Below are 22,307 nucleotides of genomic sequence, written 5' to 3'. Positions count from 1 at the left end.
GGAAGAAAGGTTTTACTCTTTTGAGTTTCCACATGGTGTAGAACATCTTTTTCGTTATGTTTTTCACGTGGGTATCAAGAGTGAGGTTTCGATCAAAGGTGACTCCAAGAATTTTCAAGTTTTGTGAGACAGGAAGGGAACAGTATGGTGTGGTTATGGTGGAGAAGTTTTTTGTGTTATGTTGTGAGGTGAGTACAAGACATTGTTTTTTCTGCGTTAAGTTTTAGTTGGAATGCATCTGCCCAAGTGTGCATTATTTGGAGGCTTTGGTTGATCTCGTTGGTGATTTCATTTAGATCCTGTTTGAATGGGATGTAAATTGTATCATCATCTGCATAAATGTAGGGGTTGAGGTTTTGGTTGGCTAGTAGTTTAGCTAGAGGTATCATCGTTAGGTTGAATACTGTTGGTGAGAGAGGGGATCCCTGGGGGACTCCACACTCAGGTATCCATGGGGTTGATCTTTCCGCGTTCGTTGTTACTTGGTATGTTCTTGTGGTCAGGAATCCTTTGAACCATTTGAGAACTGTGCTTCCTACTCCGAAGTGTTCTAGTATATGTATTAGTATATCATGATTAACCATGTCAAAGGCACTGGACATGTCGAATTGCAGGAGGAGGATGTTGATACCAGTCACAATTGCCTGTTTGAATTAGTTCATTGCGGACACTAGTACAGTTTCGGTGCTGTGATTCGACCGAAATCCTGATTGAGACTCGTGCAGAATTGAATGTTTATTTAGGTATTCAGTAATTTGTTTCATCACTATACCTTCCATAAGTTTAGTCATGAGTGGAATCGATGCTACTGGTCGATAGTTGGATAAGTCCATTGTGCTTTTTTTAGCATCTTTCGGTAGCGGGGTGAGTAGGATGTTTCCTTTTGTCTGTGGGGAAGAGTCCATTTTGAAGCCTGTAATTTATGTGGTTCATGAGGTCTGTTTTGAATTGTTTGGGTGCGGATCTTGTTAGACTTTAGGACAAATGTCTAATTTGCATTGCGATTTGGCATATTTTCCGAGCCAGTGTGAGATTTCCTTTGATGAGTGTGTCAAAGTCTGTCCATGATCGATCTTCTGGGCTTTCTCCGGGTTTTGGGTCTAGACATTCAAGGATATTTGTGTAATCCATTGTGTTGGTGGGTATCATGAGTCGGAGCTTTATGATTTTTTCATTGAAGTAGTTTGCAAGGTTGGTTACTGATGGGGTATCTGAGTTGTTGGAGGTGACCTTGGTAGTATTTAGGAGGTTGTTTACGAGTGAGAAGAGTGTGTGTGTATCCTTGTAGTTTGGTCCTATTTTGGTTTTGTAATAGGTTCTTTTAGTTTGTCTGATAGCGTATTTGTATTTTCTTTGTAGTTGTTTCCAGTCTTTGTGTGTGTTTTCGTCTTTTTTCTTGCTCCATGCTCTTTCTAATCTTCTGACCTGTGTTTTTAGTTCTTTCAATTCTTCGTTAAACCATGGTATTGAGTTTCTATGTGAGGTTCTGGTTTGAAGTGGTGCTATATTGTCTAGTATTGTTCTGCATCTGTTATCCCAATCTTGGATGGGTATCTCTTATGGAGTGAGGCTTCCTTGAAGGATGGGGTGTTGCCTCCTAAGGAAGGGGAATTTCCCGTTGGTGGCATTCTGGTTCCGGAGGGTGTGTAGAAGCTCTCCACCCTATTGTTCAGGTGTGGGAAACCTTGCAATAAAAAATTGTCCAGGGCCTTCAGCTTTGGAGGCACCTGAACACCTTATGTGTGAGAAGCCTCCAGTGGATCTCCTTAGCCTCTTGACTAGGCAGGTCTTCTTTCCCTCAGGGATTCCCCCATTCTAGGGCCCTGTGGTGTTCCCTTCCTGCAGAGGAGCTAGTTTCCTGGAGGGGTCCAAGAGGCACTTTCTGATGGTTGAAGTCCTTGGTTTAAAATAATAAAGGTCCGGAAGTGGGAAAGGACCCCTTTGTTGGGGCTGGTTGGTGCCGCTCTTGGGTGCGCTCTGCATGTGTCTCTTCTGTTGAGCAAGCTGGGTTGGTCTGGAGGCAAGGGGCCACGGCAGATGGGAACCGGGTCTAGTACTGTTCCTTGCTGCAGTTTTGACTGGCTTCTTTGGTTGCCTTGTGGTGTGCCATCCTACGCTTGGGCACAGATGATGTTGCTGGCTATATCACTGCTCCTTTGGGCCACAGAGGCAGTATACGGTGATGCCTTTCTTCGGGAGGTCATCTTTTTAGTGCGGATTCTAAGGGCCTGTGGCTGCCAGAGGTCCAAACGAGGCCAGCCTCTTCCAGGCCTTGTCTCTTGTTTTGAGGAGCCGGGAGGTCCAGGTCCTGGTAGTTGAGTTTATTTGTGCTGCACTCTGTGACTTTGGCAGCCTACCTGTCGACTCAGTCTCCCCTGTTTCTCAGTAGTGGAGACCTTTGTCCTTTCCTACTGGCAGGCCATTAGAGTGTCAGTGTGTGTATTTCTCATGCGGGCTGAGTAGGCCATGTTTACCTTTTACAGACCGGTGGGTCTTGGAGATGATCAGTGACGGGTATCACTTGGTGTTGGGGACATGCCAGATTCTTCCTGGCTCCCCCATACGCGGCAGCAGCCTAGAGGATGGTGCTTCCCTTGTCCCTGCTCGAGCTGCTCTGTTGGGGCTGGTTTAGGTACTACTAGCTGTCGAAGCCAGCTCTCTTTCCTTCATGTGGAGACAGGACGACTGTGGTGCTCAGGATTGGATCTCTATGGGTTGGCTGGGTGCTCATGACACCCCATTTCCACAGGAGCCCTTGCATTCAGTGCTTGTAAACAGGGAGTGTTCTACACTTCCCTGGTCCTCAGTGAGGCGGGTCTGCACTTTCCATTCTGGCCATTAACTCTTGGTCTCTGTCGCTTTGCGGTCCTTGGAGCACACTTACGGTTTGGACCATGCCTTTGGCTATGCAAATCTCCTCAGACCTTCAAGGTGCTGATGCTGGTGGCAGCCTTCCTCAGGGAGGAGAGCGTCTGGGTCTATCCCTTGGTCGTATATCTCTTGCGGGCCTCCTCTTGGCGGGACGGTGTTCAGGCTACAGCCCAGGTCATTGGGCAGCTGCGCTCATTTGGATGACTGAGCTCCCTGGCTCTCTCGGTCCCTTGAGTTCTTCAGTGGAGTCTCCTGGTTGCATCTCATTTCGTTAATTGGAATCCCTGTTTTTCCTGGGGGGCCGTGCCCTCTTGGTGGTTACTCTGCCGAGTCTTCCCCAGTGGTCCAGGCGGGTGGTCGCCATACCCAGCTACCACTTGTGACCTCTCTTTGTTCACACCGGAGTCTGCAAAGGCCTCTCCGGTACTATGTAAGCCACGTTGAGCCTACAAATAGGTGGGAAAATGTGGAATACAAATGTAACAAATAAAATAAATCAATCCCTGGATTTCTTTGCAGGCCGTTGTCTTATTTATTTATTTATTTGTTACATTTGTATCCCACATTTTCCCACCTATTTGCAGGCTCAGTGTGGCTTACATGGTACCGTTACGGCGTTTGCCAGTTCCGGTATGAACAAATACAAGGTGATATTGTGATAGATTAGGTTCATGTATAGTAAATACAATGGGGGAACTTAGAGAAGGAAGAAGAAGAGTTAGAAATGTCCATTTTGGTCTATGGTTTCGTTGTGTCGTGGGTGTCCAGGTTTTTATGTTTGGTCGGTGGGATATGTCTTGTTCTCTGCGGATGAGACTGGACACGCTACAGTGTCATGCACCATTGCTTTTTTTTTTTTTTTTTTTGGGTTCTGGCCCTTCAGGCATCTACAGCATGGGCTTAAGTGCTGCATGGATTTCTGCGCAGGCGGAAGATTCTTGAGTCTGCTTCCTGGTTTGGGGCACTGCAGTGATCACCAGGCTGCTGAGGCCATCTTCCAGGTATGGCCCGGTTGGGCTAAGTGTACTGTTGGTCTGCTGTTCTCGGGCTTCTCTCTCTTGGAGCCATGTTCGGGGGGGGGGGGGCTTCACATGTCTTTATCCTTGGTTTGTGAAGAGGTGGTTGCTCATGCCCTCTCGGGCTTGCTTCTTACTTCTGTGGATGCAGTGGTGCATTCGGCGCTGCCTGCTGCCTTTTACTCCGTGGCAGCATCGCTGTTGGTCGGCGGACCAAGGCATACCTGTCTTTATGGTTTGTAGTGTCCAGCCCTAGTTTTCTTTCCATCAGTCCCACCAATCAATCCAGAGGCTCAGCCTTTTTGATCTTGTCTGAGCGTTTCTTCCTGTAGTTTCTGTTCCATTAGGTTCTTTTGTTTGTTTTTTATATAAAAAAAAAACCAGGAATAATAAAATAGTAAAAATGAACAAGAAAGGTACATGTTTCGATTTACTGCTTCAGCTGTTTTCCTTCTGCAGGAGCAGATGAGGCGGAGCCTACATGGGCTTTTTGAGGCAGGAGATTACATGTTGGTTTTTCTCTTTCTTCTTCCACTGCTTTGGAGTCGACAATACTGAGGTTAAGATAGCTGCACATGCCCACATATAATAAAGCTCTGAAGTTCTCTCTATTTCCACCTGCTGGTAGAGGGACATAACCCACTCGTCTCTGGATTGATCCGTTGGGACTAATGGAAAGAAAATTATCAGTTAAGGACTAATCTTACCTTACAATTCCTCCAGGATGCTGTGGATTTGCTGTCTGGTGCTCTAAATTAAGCTTTCTCGTCCTTTGACCTTTTCTTTTTTTTTTTTTTTTACAGCAGTTGCTGGTGGATATCCTTTCTTTGTATGCATAGCAAAACTTCCACTTTCCCTCTCCTCAGTCTCCTATGGTCTCTTGCAGTGTTTACGGTTTGATATGGTTTGTTCCTTCTGTCTGTGATTACATATTTGTGTTTATATTTGTTAATATATATTTGTTAATATAAACAGTTAAGTATGTTTGTTTGTGTTTGTGAGTGGTTTGATGTGCACCTGATCCTTCTGTCTTTGAGTGCAAATTTATGTTTACATGTGTTAGTATAAACAGCTTTGCATATTTTTTTGTGTTTGTGAATGGGTTAATGTTACCTGTCCCTTCTATTTCTGATTGCAATGTGTACATGTGTTAATATAAACAACTGTGCATGTTTTGTCTCTGTTGTGTATCTGTGGTTTGATGTTGTATGTCTGTTCCTCCCGTCGCTGAGTGCATATTTACATGTACATGTGTTAATATAAACAGCTTTGCATGTTTACTTGTTTTTGTGAATAGGTTGCCTCTGTTACTCTTCATGTAGGTTCTTTGTGTGTTTTATTTGTATTTCTTCAGACAATATGTTCTGGTTTCTTCTCAGATGTGCTTTTGTGTGTGTGATTCTTCTGTGTGTGAGTGCAGCTGATCTCAGTATGCACATTTGTGTGCAGCACTGCAGATAGCTGAAGAGATCATTTATTTATTTATTTATTTATTTATTTATTTATTTATTGTATTTGTATCCCACATTTTCCCACCTTTTTGCAGGCTCAATGTGGCTTGCAATGTATCGTTCTTGGTGGATAATAGAACAGAAATAGACAATTAGTGTTACATAAAGATCATGGGATCGGTACCATTAGAATGAGAAGTAATTTTCAACTGACTAGACCAGCCACTGTGACTTTTTCTATGTAATGCTCCTGGGTACTGGTGTGTGTCTTCTTCTGTAGCAGTCTCTGTCTCTCTCTCCAGACATAGCCCCTTTCCATCTGCTTTTCTTACTTTTTCCATGTTCTCTGATTTGAATGGGAAGCCCTTGGGATTGTTAGCGTAAAGAAGGCTTTTAAGGACACAGAGGTCCCATGGCAGGTCTACATAGGATGCGTCTCCTGCTTTAAATAATCCTGGAAAGAAATGTTAGAATTCCCACACCCTCCTACTCTCAGGGACTGGCCCATTTTGTAGTAAAATTGATTTATGGATTTTTATCCTTCTTAAGTGAGGAGTCTTCCCAGGTAAAGAGCCAGCACATGCTATATTTCTGCACTCGGAATGATTTTTCCCTGCGATGTGAACAGAACAGGATCCACATGTTGTGTTACACTCATCCCTTCCCTCCTAATGTAAACCAAGGCCAAAACAGGAGCATCTAGTTCTCCCTACTGAATCAGTCCAGCCTTACTCTTACCGCCTTTTTTGTGCCATCTTATAGAGAGGAGGTGTAGCATAGGAAGGGAGAAGAAGTGTTCTATCCTGCTCAGAAAATCCTGTCTTCTCCAAGGAACTCCTGAGAAGTACTAGTTGAATCAGGGCTTTAAGTTCTCCCACCCCCACAAGGTGGCGTCTTGCCTCATTCAGGATGAGCAGTGTAGAGGAAAGGTTAGGGTGCTCAGCCAGAGCTTATTGTTTCTGAAAACAGTGCATCAATATGCATATAGCACTGTAGGCTCCTGTGTTATATGTAGGAAAGATACCATCCTGCTATGTATAGCACTATAGACTCCAGAGTTATATAAACTTCCGGAAATCACCACTAAAAACCAACCTGTTTAAAAAGGCATACCCTACCGATCCAACTTAAATGCCTAATCTCTGCAACACAACCAAACTAAAGCATGTAATGGATATAACACAACTCTTCCGTTCTCCGATTCCCTGATGTGGCTGTGCCACATGAACTTGATCTTACCACAACATCACTCTGCATTTGTTCACACCGGAACCTGCAAAGGCCTCTCCGGTACTATGTAAGCCACAATGAGCCTACAAATAGGTGGGAAAATGTGGGATACAAATGTAACAAATAAATAAATAGGAATGATGGAGGAGTGGCCTAGTGGTTAGGGTGGTGGACTTTGGTCCTGAGGAACTGAGTTCAATTCCCAGTACTTCACAGGCAGCTCCCTGTGACTCTGGGCAAGTCACTTAACCCTCCATTGCCCCATGTAAGCCGCATTGAGCCTGCCATGAGTGGGAAAGCGCGGGGTACAAATGTAACAAAAATAAAAAATAAATAAAAATACACATAGAGGGAAATATTATTGAGCTTACACTGTGTATAATGCATGTATTACCTCAAGAAGATGACTTTGTTAAATTACATATCCATATGTGCACGTAAAAAGTAGATGCATGTAGAGTGTGAGTCCACTTTTGCATGATTTTTCTAACTTTGCTCAGGTGCTGACCTCTCTGTCTGTACCTGAAGCAAACTCCTCCAAAGTAAAACAAATTTGGACCTTTTAAATTCCAAACTTCTCAGCTTTCTGGCTATAGGGCAATTTTGGAAGTTAAATCATTTGAAAATTCTGGTCCCATCCAGAGAATTGCCTTAACAGTAGTTAGCTGGCACTTGGGACTTATAATCCCACCCACCCCAGGGTTTTCCACTCATTTATAGACAAACCAAACCTCATGAACTTTACTCAGTCATACACAGGCAGTCTTACAGACTGTTAACCCCAACTAAGTACACCTGTTCATACCCAATTCAACGAATCAGGATGACTTTTATTCTCTGCAATAATTGTGGTACTTTAGTTTCAAGGCCAATCATCTGGAGACTTAAAGCTTGCCCTATCTGTCTTCAACTATCTAGTTTTAAACAAGAGCTCAGTAAAGTAATGCAAGAATTGGATACAATTAAACCAGCTTCTAGGACTGCACAGAGAAATAGCTTCTCACCACTCCCTCAAAGAATAAAACCACATAAGAACAGATGGTTCACAGTAGGCTCAGGCAGACTTCGTCATGTGACACAGAAGCATCCACCCGCACAAGTGTTGCCACTAAAGAATTCTTTTGCTCCATTACAGCACTGTAATGCTCCTGAAAATAGAACTGAAGCAGAGGAAAAAGCAATAAAGTTGGAACAAAAAGACATGAAGGTACCCAAAGTGAAAAGACACCCCCAAATCACTAATGTTAAAACACATACCAAGAAATATAGGTGGAAAGCAATGGCCACAAATGCTCATAGTCTAAGCAATAAAGTTCATGACCTTCAAGCCCTGATGTTGGAGGCAGACTTAGATGTTGTTGCAATCACAGAGACATGGCTCAACAGTTCCCACGAATGAGATGCAAGCATACCAGGCTATAATCTATTTAGGAAGGATAGAGAGGGTCGTAAAGGTGGAGGAGTAGCTCTGTATGTGAGGAATGATATCATGGCGACTGAAATGACAGGGACCTGGGGAAAAGAAGAAGCGATATGGATCACCTTAAAAAGAGAGGATAGAACCTCTGTCCACGTGGGTGTTGTCTACAGACCCCCCACACAATTAGAGGAACTAGATAAAGATCTGATTGCAGATATTCAAAAATTAGGAAAGAAAAAAGAGGTTCTGTTGATGGGAGATTTCAATCTGCCGGATGTAGATTGGAAGGTTCCGTCTGCCAAATCGGAAAGAAGTAGAGAGATCGTAGATGCTTTCCAAAGTGCTCTGCTCAGACAGATGGTGACGGAACCCACGAGGGAGGGAGCGATGCTGGATCTGGTGCTCACAAATGGGGATAGTGTGTCAAATGTGCGAGTGTGTGCACACCTGGGAAGCAGTGGCCATCAAACGGTTTGGTTTGATATAACAGCTGAAGTGGAGGGCGGCCACTCTAAACTCAAAGTCCTGGATTTCAAGTGTGCTGACTTTAGTAAAATGGGGGAATACCTGAGGAAGGAGATGATGGGCTGGGAGGACGAACATGAAGTGGAAGGGCAGTGGTCCAGGCTGAAAGAAGCAATAAATAGGGCCACAGACCTTTATGTAAGGAGAGTAAATAAAAGCAAGAGGAAAAGGAAACCGATATGGTTCTCCAAGCAAGTGGCTGAGAAAATAAAGGCTAAAGAGTTGGCGTTCCAGAAATATAGAAAATCTCAAGAAGAGGAACACGGGGAGGAATACCGGATGAAACTGAAAGAAGCCAAGAGAGAGGTACGTCTGGCGAAGGCGCAAGCGGAAGAACAAATGGCTAGAAATGTAAGGAGGGGCGACAAAAATTTCTTCAGGTATATTAGTGAAAGAAGAATAACTAAAAAGGGAATTGTGAGACTAAAAGATTCAGCGAACCGCTATGTAGATAATGATGAAGAAAAAGCCAATTTGCTAAATAGATACTTTTGTTCGGTTTTCACTGAAGAAAATCCTGGAGGACCGCGAGGGACTGGCAAAAGTACACCTGAGAATGGAATGGATATAGCACCGTTCACGGAAGAGAGTGTATATCAACAACTTGGAAAGCTAAAGGTGGACAAAGCCATGGGACCGGACGGGCTCCACCCCAGAATATTGAGGGAGCTCAGAGAGGTCCTGGCGGGTCCTCTTAAAGATTTGTTTAATAAATCCTTGGAGACGGGAGAGGTTCCGAGGGACTGGAGAACGGCGGAGGTGGTACCTCTTCACAAAAGTGGTGATAGGGAAGAAGCTGGAAACTACAGGCCGGTAAGCCTCACTTCGGTTATTGGAAAAGTAATGGAAGCCATGCTGAAGGAAAGGATAGTGAATTTCCTAGAAGCCAACAAGCTGCAAGATCCAAGACAACATGGTTTTACCAGAGGGAAATCGTGCCAAACGAATCTCATTGAATTCTTTGATTGGGTAACTGGAGAATTGAATCATCGACGTGCTATAGACGTAATCTACTTAGATTTTAGCAAAGCTTTTGACACGGTTCCTCACAGGAGGCTCTTAAATAAACTAGATGGGCTGAAGATAGGTCCCGAAGTAGTGAACTGGATTAGGAACTGATTGACGGACAGACGACAGAGGGTGGTGGTAAATGGAGTTCGCTCGGAGGAGGGAAAGGTGAGTAGCGGAGTGCCTCAGGGATCGGTGCTGGGGCCGATTCTGTTCAATATATTTGCGAGTGACATTGCCGAAGGGTTAGATGGTAAAGTTTACCTATTTGCGGATGATACTAAGATTTGCAACAGAGTGGACACCCGGGAGGGAGTGGAAAGCATGAAAAGGGATCTGAGGAAGCTAGAAGAATGGTTTAAGGTTTGGCAATTAAAATTCAATGCAAAGAAATGCAAAGTGATGTATTTAGGGAGTAGAAACCCACGAGAGACGTATGTGTTAGGCGGTGAGAGTCTGATAGGTACTGAGGGGGAGAGGGATCTTGGGGTGATAGTATCCGAGGATCTGAAGGCGACGAAACAGTGTGACAAGGCAGTGGCCGTAGTGAGAAGGTTGCTAGGCTGTATAGAGAGAGGTGTGATCAGCAGAAGAAAGGAAGTGTTGATGCCCCTGTACAAGTCGTTGGTGAGGCCCCACCTGGAGTATTGTGTTCAGTTTTGGAGGCCGTACCTTGCGAAGGATGTTAAAAAAAATGGAAGCGGTGCAAAGAAAAGCTACGAGAATGGTATGGGATTTGCGTTCCAAGACGTATGACCAAAGACTTGCTGACCTGAACATGTATACCCTGGAGGAAAGGAGGAACAGGGGTGATATGATACAGACGTTCAAATACTTGAAAGGTATTAATCCGCAAACAAATCTTTTCCGGAGATGGGAAGGCGGTAAAACGAGAGGACATGAAATGAGATTGAAGGGGGGCAGACTCACAAAAGATGTCAGGAAGTATTTTTTCACGGAGAGGGTGGTGGATGCTTGGAATGCCCTCCCGTGGGAGGTGGTGGAGATGAAAACGGTAACGGAATTCAAACATGCGTGGGATATGCATAAAGGAATCCTGTGCAGCAGGAATGGATCCTCAGAAGCTTAGCTGAAATTGGGTGGCGGAGCAGGTGGGGGGAAGAGGGGTTTGTGGTTGGGAGGCTAGGATAGGGGAGGGCAGACTTATACGGTCTGTACCAGAGCCGGTGATGGGAGACGGGACTGGTGGTTGGGAGGCGGGAAATACTGCTGGGCAGACTTATACAGTCTGTGCCCTGAAAAAGACAGGTACAAATTCAAGATATGAGTTTATCTTGGGCAGACTAGATGGACCATGCAGGTCTTTTTCTGCCGTCATCTACTATGTTACTATGATGTGTGCAGGAGCATGTCCTGTGGTCCAGTCTGGATAGAGTGGAGACGGAGCTGCAATGTGTGTATGTATATATTGTGTAGTAGAAACGTAAAGTACATGCGCACACGTATTTCTTTTTCACAGCAGATGGTCTGGGTAGAGAAGAGACAGAGCTGCGATGTGTGCGCATATATAATGTAGTAGAAACAGAGTACATGCGCACATTTCTTTTTCGGAGCAGATAGTCTGGGTAGAGTGGAGATGGAGCTGCGATGTGTGCATATATATATATATATATCATGTAGTAGAAGCTTAGAGTACATGCACACATGTACCTATATTTGGAGTAGATGTAAATTCGTGTGTGGACATTTGCACGTGATTTGGGATTTTTCTGGGAGTCTGTTTTATAAAAGGCATATGTGTCCTTATGTTGCCTTAATAAAATGGGTATCTTTTTAGATTTTCCTGTTATAGAATTCTCCCCCCCCCCCCCCAACCTCCTTGTACGGCAGTGATCTCTGATCTGTCCAGAAGAGATACTGCCTGTGTGTGTATAGTGCTTTGGAGCCCAGGCAGCAGTTGTGTGTGAATCACAGGGGAGGGTAGAGTTGTGGGTGAATCTTGTCCCCTTTCCAGAAATGGAAGATCTGAGAACTGCTGATGGCGTGACAAATCTGAAAGGCCAGAGGCTCCTCGTCTCTGGCATTATTCTAAAGTGACTCATCTTCAGCAGCCACAGACGCCCTCTTAAAGGTGCAGGAACAGTGTCTTTCTTCCTCCAGCCGCTGCTCATTATAATGCTAGACGCTGGGTACACACACATATGGTGCCAGATAGATTGAGTGCATGTTTCAGTGTAGCTTTGTAATGTGCTTTCGGTTAGAACATGTCTTGCCCGAATTGCCAACCCATGAAAATATTTATACTGATGATTTTCTGTATTTTATTCATAACCTCTGTGAATGTTTTATGCTTTCCATTTTTGTGTGCACTTAGATTTATTCTCCTAAAATTCCCCTTTTCTCGTACCACGACAGTCTGACTCTATCAGTACTGCCTCACGCAGCCTGCACACACAGACTTTCCATGTGAGTGTGAGAGAGAGAACAGAAAAGGGCATAGATGATCATCTGTGTGGTGCATTTAATCCAGGGGTTGCGCTAGGTTTCCCTGCATCCTGTAGAAAATCTGAAATTGGTGCCCCCCCAGCACAGTATCCTCTTTTCTCTGTTCCTGTAACCAGCTTCCCATTCTTTCTCCTGTCTGTGTAGTGTGGAGGGGCAGGGGAAGACAGCAAGGTGGTGCCCCCTTGTGCATGGTCCTCTGTGCAGCCACCCAGGTTGCATAACTGGAAAGCCAGCCCTGCTTACTGTAATAAAGGCATAGCTGCAGTGTTTGATTCTTGTGACTCTACAGAGAAGGTAACTTTCAAATTATTTTGCCAAGATGATTAAACAGAGACCTGGTAAAATGCAGCTGAAAATTGCTCCCCCTCCACTCCCATGGGTAGAAGTAGCACCGCTGTTTCATGGCATGGGGCTTTCTTACTGGCACCAAAAAGAGGCAAGTTGGGGGGTGGCGGGAAGGCAGCACTGGCTAACAATGTATATGTTTACAAACACCATAAATAGCTTGTCACACACAGACTGTCCCTTTTGTAAAGCAGGCACAAGGGCGGTTAATAAATCCCAATAAATAAATAAAAGTCCCTGGCTACTAAGCAGCTGCAGCATAGTCATCCCTGAATTTTAAAAAAAGAGAAACTCTATGGGGTCCTTCCATTGTGAAAATATACCTGCTAGCCCTGTGCAGGGTTTTAGATGTGCTTCCCTTAATGTTCAGGCCCTCCATTTCCCTATGTCTGACTGGTATTCTCTGGATGTTCTCAATTATGGGGCCTGGGGTGATTTCTGCAGTGTGGTCCCAGGCAGCACAATGAGAGGGGGGAGGTGAGTGGCATGTTTTTAATTAGAAGCACAGGGCGCATATGCCCTAAGTCAGGTTACTAGTTTTGATAGAATACAGTTGAGAAGGTCCCCATTATTAGCACCACTGTCCTTGGAGATGGAAGCCTATGGACTCAATGACTGTGTTCTATCTATCCTCTGTCCAAAAACAGAATTAGTAGTACAAAAAAAAGAGGGAATAAACAACATAGCATTAATGTAGCAACAACAACAAAAAATGAAGTCGGCCAACATCAATACAATGCAATGCAGTGGCTTATATACCGCAAATAGCAAAATAAATGGTTCAATGCATTTTAACAATAAGATTGAAAGTCAAGCAGATCTTGATATATTTAGTGTAGAGGAGCTCTGAGAGAAGGAGACTGGGATTACCATGCCCTCAAGCAATGTGGGTTCTCTTAACCGCTAGTCTTCCAAGCTGGAAGGTGGTCTAGTCTAGCGGGATTGAAGGAAGGAAATAACAGGTAAGAATAAATTTCACCTTTCTTTATCTTCCAACTAGACCAGTCCACACCAGTGGGATGTACCAAAGCTCATACATCCAGGAGGAAGGAAGATAGGGATCCCTATAGAACCACCCCGCCAAAGGAACTGTCGCCTCTAGCCTACAAATCCAATTTATAATGAAAGGAATGAATTTTATTTATTTATTTGTTTGTTTGTTACATTTGTATCCCACATTTTCCCACCTATTTGCAGGCTCAATGTGGCTTACATAGTGCCGGAGAGGCATTTGCATGCTCCGGTGTGAACAAATACAAAGTGATGTTGTGTTAGGATAGAGTTCATGTGGCATAGCCACATTAGGGAATCATGCAGCGGAAGAGTTGAGTTATGTCCATTACGTTCTTCAGTTTTGTTGTATTGCAGAGATCAGGCATTTATGTTGGATCGGTGGGGTATGCCTTTTTGAACAGGTTAGTTTTTAGTGATTTCCGGAAGTTCAGGTGGTCGTACATCGTTTTCAAGGCTTTTGGTAGTGCGTTCCACAGTTGTGTGCTTATGTAGGAGAAGCTGGATGCGTAGGTTGATTTGTATATAAGACCTTTGCAGTTTGGGTAGTGCAGGTTTAGATATGTTCGTGTTGATTCGGATGTGTTTCTAGTTGGTAAGTCGATTAGGTCTATCATGTATCCCAGGGCTTCACTGTAAATGATTTTGTGAACCAGGGTGCAGATTTTGAAAGCAATGTGTTCTTTGATTGGGAGCCAGTGTAGCTTTTCGCGGAGCGGTTCCGCGCTTTATTTATTTTATTTATATAACACATTTATACCCCACATTTTCCCACTTAGTTGCAGGCTCAATGTGGCTTACATAATACCGTAGAGGCAGGCTCCAGTTCGGTAAAATACAAATACACAAAATAGTAGTAAACCTATAGATAACATGAGTATAAGGCAACAAAGATATGATAAAAAGTCCAATACGATCCATAGTTTTGCGACCGTTCCCTTGTCTGTGCTCACCTCGCCCTCTGGTGGCCAGAACCGGTGACTGCTATGAACTGTCATCCGTTCCAGACTTCAGCCCAGTCTGGTCTGGATCTTCCAGGCTGCCAGACTTGCTTCTCTTGTTTGTGCCTGAACAGCACCTGTAGCTGTCTTGTGATTCCTGCAGCTTGAACTTCAGCAGCTGATGGGCTTTATTAATCACCTGGAAACTTATGTGTTTGCCTTTGCATCATCTAAGGTCCTGGTTTGTTGGTGCTTTGTTGCGCTTTTGCCTAGTCTGGTTTCTTGTATAGTTCCTTGTCTGTTTCTAGTTAGTCTGTGTGTAGTTTAGCTTAGGTTTATTGCTTGTTTCCTAGTCTTGTTTCTTGTTTGTATTTCTTTGTCCAGTTCTTGGTTGTCTGTGTCTCTTGCTTAGTGGCTGCTCTGCAGCTTTCAGTCCTGTCTCTTGTCTGTCAGTATTTGTACCCTGTTTCAGTGGCTGCTTGGCAGCTTTCAGTTCCTGTCCTTTAGCGTGTCCATTTTCCTGCCTTGCGTAGTATTGTCTGTCTGTGAGTCCTAGCCCAGTTTCCTGCCTTGCTGCCCATGTATATTCCTTTCCCCTCTGACCCTCAGTCCCTGTTCAGCCTAGTTGGTATTCAGTTCCTGCCCTGTCTGGTAAGTCCTGCCGGCCGCCTGCACCCAGGGACTCAACTCCTGGGAAGGGCGGTCAAGCGCAGGTGAAGTCTAGCTGTTTCTGTCAGAGTTCTGCCTTGTCTCTGGTGTGGGGTGGTTTTGCCTGCCACTGCTGCTCATGAACCTAGTTTCTGCTGTGAAAACCTGACAATCACAGGAAGTAGAAAATTAAGTTGGGTCTGAGGGTGTAGGCCTTCTTAAACAAGGTGGTTTTCAGTGACTTCCTGAAGTTAAGATGGTTATGAATTGATTTTACGGTTTTAGGCAGTGTGTTCCACAGTTGTGTACTTATGTAAGAGAAGCTGGGATGCATAAGTTGATTTGTATGTAAGACCATTGCAGTCTGGATAATGTAAATTTAAGCTAGTTCGGGATAGACTGGTACTGTTTCTGGGTGGCAGATTTATTAGGTTCAACATGTATCCAGGAACTACACCGTAAATAATCCTGTGGACCAGAGTGCAAACCTTGAAGGCAATGCCTTCTTTGATGGGAAGCCAATGCAATTTTTCATGAAGGGGTTTGGCACTTTCAAATTTTGATTTTCCGAAGATCAGTCTAGCTGCTGTATTCTTGGCAGTCTGAAGTTTCTTAATTAGTTGTTCTTTACAACCTGCATAGATTCCGTTGCAGTAATCTAAATGGCTTAATACCATTGATTGTATTAGGTTGCGAAATACATCTCGCGGGAAGAAAGGTTTTATGCGTTTAAGTTTCCACATTGAGTGGAACATTTTCTTTGTGGTGGAATTTACTTGGCTTTCAAGTGTCAGGTTCCGATCAGTTATGATACCGAGTAGTTTTAGGCTATCCAAAGTAGGGAGGGAGTGGTTTGGGATGTTTAAGGTTGTAGGTTTAAACTTATTGTGTTGAGATGAAAGGATGAGGCAATGAGTCTTTTCAGTGTTTAGTTTCAATTGGAATGAGTTTGCCCATGCGTCCATTGTGTTCAGACCGATCTTGATTGTATTGGTGATTTCTGTCAGTTCGTGTCTGAAAGGTTTATAAATTGTAACATCATCAGCATAGATAAACGGGTTAAGGCCTAGATTGGATAAGGATTTAGCCAGAGGAATCATCATTATGTTGAAGAGTGTTGGTGATAGTGGTGAACCCTTTCAAATCACGTTTTTCCAAATATTAGTCTAGCTGCCATGTTTTGAGCGGTCTGAAGTTTTTTTAAGGTTTGTTCTTTGCATCCCGCATAGATTCCATTGCAGTAGTCTATGTGGCTTAGTACCATTAATTGTATCAGGTTGCAAAATGTGACCCTCTGTTACGACTGGAGTAGTGAGCCCTTGTGCCCCGACTGAGCACAGCGTAGATGGAGTGACACCGCACTCGGTCAGGCAGCCAGACAACCCCTAGCTTCACCTGGGAAGCGACCGCCGTTGAGCCCCCAGGTGCAGGCGGCCACCAGGACTTCCGGAACCGGCAGGGTTGAACAGCCCCTGACCAGGCAGGCGGGAGAGCAGGCACAGTCCAGGAACTAGGGAAACGGCCACACAGCGGATGGTCGAGGAACAGTCCGGAGTTGAGGCAGGCGGCAACACAGCGGGTAGTCGAGATACAATCCAAGGGTTGAAGCACAGGAAGTTCAGAAACACAGACGTGGACCGCAACCTCTACAACAATAGAAGCCGAAGCAAACTGATGACCGTGTTTAGTTCTTAAATAGGCTTCTCATCAGGAGATCCCTGCCTCAGCTGATGGGCAAGGAACCTCATTGGGCACGCCCATAGGAATAAGCCTCTCAAGATGGCTGCCCCTCAGGAACTGATGTAGATGCTGTACTCAAGATAGCCGTCCTTCAGGAACTGATCAAATGCACCTCTCAAGATGGCCGCCCCTCAACTGAACCTTCCAAGATGGCCGCCGCCAGGAGCAGCCAGGTAGGAGTGTAACAGTGTAACACCCTCAGGAACAGGGGCGTAGCCACGGGTGGGCCTGGGTGGGTCTAGGCCCACCCACTTTGGGCTCGGGCCCACCCAGCAACGGTGCACCTAGACGCCCAAACCGCCGGCGCACCGCAAGTTTTGTTACCTCCCTGCTCCCTCCTTCCTCCTGTCATCCCCGTCCTGACTCCGGCAGCGGCGCCGTCCGCTACGAGTGCTTCCTCTGCGCTGGTCCCGCCTCTTCAGAAAGACTATCGGAGGTGAGGCCAGCCGGAAGGAAGCAGTCCTCGTGTAGCAGCGTGCTGCTGACGGATGTGGCGCTGTTGTAGACGTGCAGATTAGAAGAGCTGGACTGGCTGGCTGGTGAGAGAGGGGAAAAAGGTGCGTGCAGCATGGCGGGGGCAGGGTAAAAAGGTGCAGCATGGCAGGGGCAGCGGGGGGAGGGTAAAAAGGTGCAGCATGGCTGGGATGGGGGGGAGAAGGAGGAGAGAGGGGGAAAAGGTGCAGCATGCTGTTAGGTGGCTTGAGGGGTTAGGGAGAGGGAGAGACAGGGGCACTTTTGGGATGAGGGAGTGAGACAGGGTAGTGCTAGGTGGGGTGGAGGAATAATTGTTCGATGTGGGGGGAGGGATGGAGAGATGGTGCAAGGGGAAAGAGAGGGAGAATTGTTGGATATGGATGGGATGGGGAGAGGGAGGGAAAGGCTGCATAGGAGTGGTAAAGGACCAGAGAGAAAAAAAAGTGTTGGATATGGAAGTGGAAGGAAAGGAGGGAGAGATGAGAGGGGAAATGTTGAACATGGCACTGAGGTGAGCGGAAGGAAGGATAAAGAGATGCTGTGTGGTTTGGCATGGGTGGGGGAGAGTGAGATGTTAGACCAGGGGCTCAAGGCAGGGAGAAGGAGAAAAGTTAAGGTGGAAGAGAGGAGAGGAAAGGAGAGATGCACAAGCGGGGGAGGGGAGAAAGAGGGAAGATGGATTCAGGGAGAGAAGATGGACAATGGATGGTAGGGAAGAGAAAGGGGAAAATGCTGAACAATGGGGGACGGGAGAGAGATGGGACAGGAAGATGCTGGTGGTGGGAGGTAAAAGGGATAGGGAGATATCAGGCTAGAGGGTGAGGATGGGAGAAAGAGGGAACAGATGCTGGGCTGGAAGGGTGGAGGGAGGGAGACACTGGGAATGGTGGAAAGCATGGGGGAGAGGCCCAGGGAGTGGAGATGGCAAGGAAATAAATGAGAGAACAGTAATTACAGGGGTAGAAATATGGTAATGGCGCGTAGATTGAAGATGGAAAGGCAATGATAGGCTGGGAAGGGGAGAGATGGGGAATGGGAGAGCTAGTGGGTGAAAGGAAATGGAAATGTGATAGATATCTGAAAAGTAAAAAGAAGGAAAGATTTAGAAAGAGGATGAAATTTGAGTGTACAGAGGCAGAAAAGAAAAAAGAAAGGAAAGAGCTAAAATGGAAAGATTAATATTTCAGAGGCAGGTGTAGTGAGGAAATGAAACGACAGGCGAAAAAAGACAAATGGACAGCCGCTTGAAGAATTAGCAGAAGACAGACAGGAAAGCGGGAAAGAGAAATTGGAACCAACATGATGGAAAAATAAAATGTCCAGACAATAAAGGTAGAAAAATCATTTTATTTTGAATGTTTTAAATGGAATATGTTAGCTTTGGGAAATGTGCATAGTGGATGTCTTTTTATTGTGTTAAGTAGAAAAGGAAATGTACTTTTGTTTTTTGTTTTTTTTCTCCAGTATTGCAGTGCATGCTGAGGTTCCCAGTTCAATTTTGTCTACATAATTTTATTTCTAATTTGTGATCCCTTCTGTAATTTGTGAAGGTCTGTCAGTGTGACTGTAACGGCAGATGAAGAGATTGGAGAGGAGAGGAGAGGGAATTGGGGGAAGGGCTTCTTTATTTTCTGCCCTGGTCACCAGAATGGTTAACAGCAGCCCTGACCCTTGCTGTGGCTAGTGGGGATCCCCAAGCCCTGGCAGCTGGGGATCTCTTCCGGGGCTGCTTTCCGCTGAGCTTGGCAGATGGGGGCAGCATCCTGGAGCCACTGACAACTAAGCATGTATGGGGTGCTGGCATCTGTGGTTTGAGGAGTTGCTACTGCCTGCTAGGCTTGGCAGGGAGGAGTTCTGGCCATCTCTGGTGGAGGTCCCCAGCTGACGGAGATTGGGGATCCTCATCAGCTAAAGTATTTATATTTTGAGTTGGGGAGAGGGGGGAGAGAGAAAATTTTGTGCCCACCCACTTTGTGCTCAGGCCCACCCAAAATTGGTTGTCTGGCTACGCCACTGCTCAGGAAGAATTGTTTCAAGCGTTTGTTTCCACATTGAGTGGAACATTTTCTTTGTTGTGGATGCCACTTGGCTCTCTAGTGTTAAATGTCGGTCTTTTGTCACGCCAAGGATTTTCAGGCTGTCTGAGATAGGAAGGGTGTGATCTAGTGTGTTGATACTTTTGGGGTTATCCACGCTGTGTTGGGATGAAAGGATGAGACAATGTGTGTTTTCTTTATTGAGTTTTAGTTGAAATGCATTTGCCCATGAGTCCGTGATGTTCAAGCTAAGAGTGATTTCATTGGTGATTTCTGTCAATTTGGCTTTGTAAGGAATGTATATTATGACATCGTCTGCATATATGAAAGGGTTAAGGCCTTGGTGGCTAGTGCGGTCATCATTAGGTTGAAGAGGATCAGTGATAGCGGTGATCCTTGTGGTACTCCACAGTCTGCTTTCCACAGTGATGATATGCTTGAGTTTGATTTTACTTGGTATGTTCTTGTAGTTAGGAAGCCCTTAATCCAGCTATATGTTTCCACCAATCCCGAATTTATCTAGTAATTTTATTAATATATTATGGTTTACCATGTCGAATGCACTGGACATGCGAATTGGAGGAGAAGGATCTTTTTGCCTATTGTTATCTCCTGTTTGAATTTGGCTAGGAGAGTAAGTAGTACTGTTTCAGTGCTGTGGAGGGGGCAGAAACCTGACTGTGATTCGTGTAGTATTGAGAATTTATTTATATAATCTGTAAGTTGTTTGGTTACCATGCTTTCCATCAATTTGACTACCAACGGGATTGATGCTACTGGGCGGTAGTTAGTGATTTCGTTTGTTTTTTTCTTGGTATCTTTTGGTATCAGGGTGAGTAGGATATTGCCATTTTCCTTGGGGAAGAGACCTTGCTTAAAGCATGTAGTTCAGATGGGCTGTGAGGTCTGCTATGAAGCGGTCCGGGGCGGATTTCATTAGGTAGCTGGGACAGGTATCTAGTTTACAGTGAGTGTTGGAGAACTTGCCAATCGCTTGGGTGACTGTGTCGACGGTAAGAAGGGCGAAGTTTAACCAAGTCCGGTCGGCCGGGTATTCAGTGGGGGGGGGGGGGGGTCCAATTCATTAAGGAAATTTTCAATGTTAGTGTTATTCTGAGGTAATGTGTTGCAGAGGTTTACAATTTTATCATTGAAATATTTAGCAAGTTTCTCTGCAGATGGGATGTCTGTGTTCGTTGTAGTGACCAAGTTGGTGTCTGAGTTTGTTTACAAGTTGGTATAATTTTTGTGTCCTTGTAATCTGACCCTATTTTAGTTTTATAGTATGATCTTTTGGCCTGTTTTATTGCATATTTGTAATTTCTTTGTATTTGTTTCCATGTGTTGAGTAATTGTTCATCTCTTATTTTTCTCCATGCTCGTTCGAGCTTCCTGGTATGTGTTTTTATCTTTTTTAGTTCATCGTTAAACCAGGGTATCGAGTTGTGCTTGCGTGAGGTTCTTGTTTGTAAGGGTGCTATTACATCTAGTATGCTTTTACATCTTTTATCCCATTCTATGAGGTAGTATATTGAGTCTGTTTGTGTTGTCCATTCGCTATTGTATATCAGTTGCCAGAATGTTTTCATGTCTACTCGACCTCTTGTGCTGTAAGATGTGTGTTCTTGTATTCGTTGTAAGCCTTTCTTCCGCCATTGTAGGGACAAGTTTAGTTTGTAGTGGTCGATCCAGGGTGTTTCTGTCCATTTGGTATCTGTTATTATTAAATTCTGGTCTGTTGAGAGTTTATGTGAGATGAGATCTAGTGTGTGCCCTTTGGCGTGGGTTGCTTGCATTTGTGGCCATTTGAGGTCCCATAAGCGGAGGAAGTCCATACATTCTTGTGCATTGATAGAGTGGGTCTTCTAGGTGAAGGTTAATGTCTCCTAGTACTAGTACGTTGGGGTTGGTTACACATGTGTTCGAAATGAAGTCCATGAAGTTAGTCTGGACTTCGTTCCAGTTGCCTGGAGGTCTATAAAACAAGGCACAATTCAAATGGTCACGTAGGGTTTTGTTGTGGATTCTAATTGAAGCAATTTCGAGTTGGGGTGTTATAGACTCGGCGGTGGTTTCAGCGATAAAATGGGACCGATAGATTAGTGCTATGTCTCCGCCTCTTTTGTCTTTTCTGGTCCAGTGTGTGATTTTGTATCCTGGAGGGCATAGGTCTAGGATTATAGGGTTCTTTTGGTCATGGATCCAGGTTTCGGTGATGAAGAGTAGGTCAAGGTTTTCAGACGTGATCCAGTCTGTTAGTATTGCTGTTTTGTTCACAGCGGATCTGACATTGATGTAGCCCACTTGGATTGTTTGGAATTGGTCTTCTGTGTTTGGTGTTGTGTGAACTTTTATTAGTTGTCGTTCCTTTGTTAAGGAAGTCCAAGTCACTGCTCGACAAATGTCCTCCAGAGATGCAGCCCAGACCTCCACCCTAGTCAAGTAGACCCAGAGGCCAATTGAAACAACTCTGTTCACCAAAATATAGGCAGCCTGGATAGCCACCTTGATCCATCATACAATCAAGGCTTTAGAAGCTGCTTCCCCTTTGTACAGCCCCTGAAAGAGGATGAAAAGACAGACCGATCTCCTGAACTCATTAGTCACTGCCAGATACTTCATCAAAACTCTGTGGACATCCAATTTGCACAGCATCATCCCCAGTGCGACAGTGATATGGTATGATAAGCATATGATTCTGTTATTTTGTTCATGCCCTTATTTATGCTACCTGACAGATGCCATCAGATTTTGTGACTCTTGATGCAGGCATTTCACTGAAACATGGTCCATGTCAAGACTTTGGATTTCATCTGTTGAATATATAAAAAAGAACTTATTTGTTGGGCATACAGTAAAGGATTTTGTTTCATAAAAAGTCATTTTTCCTCCTTTGTTACCATACAGTAGCGGGCTTCTTTTTGTCTATCCATTTTGGTCATTCCTACTGTTTTTCATTTAAAAACTGGTTAAATGGAAGGAGGCAGAGGGTAGTGATAAATGGAGCTTGCTCAGTAGAAAAGGATGTTATCAATGGTGTACCCCAGGGATCAATCCTTTGGCCGGCTCTTTTTAATATCTTTGTGAGTGATATTGCAGAAAGACTGTCTGGTAAGGTTCGTCTC

Source organism: Microcaecilia unicolor, chromosome 3 (assembly GCF_901765095.1).
Source record: "Microcaecilia unicolor chromosome 3, aMicUni1.1, whole genome shotgun sequence".
Classification (NCBI taxonomy): Eukaryota; Metazoa; Chordata; class Amphibia; order Gymnophiona; family Siphonopidae; genus Microcaecilia; species Microcaecilia unicolor.
Note: the sequence above shows the minus strand (reverse complement) of the source record.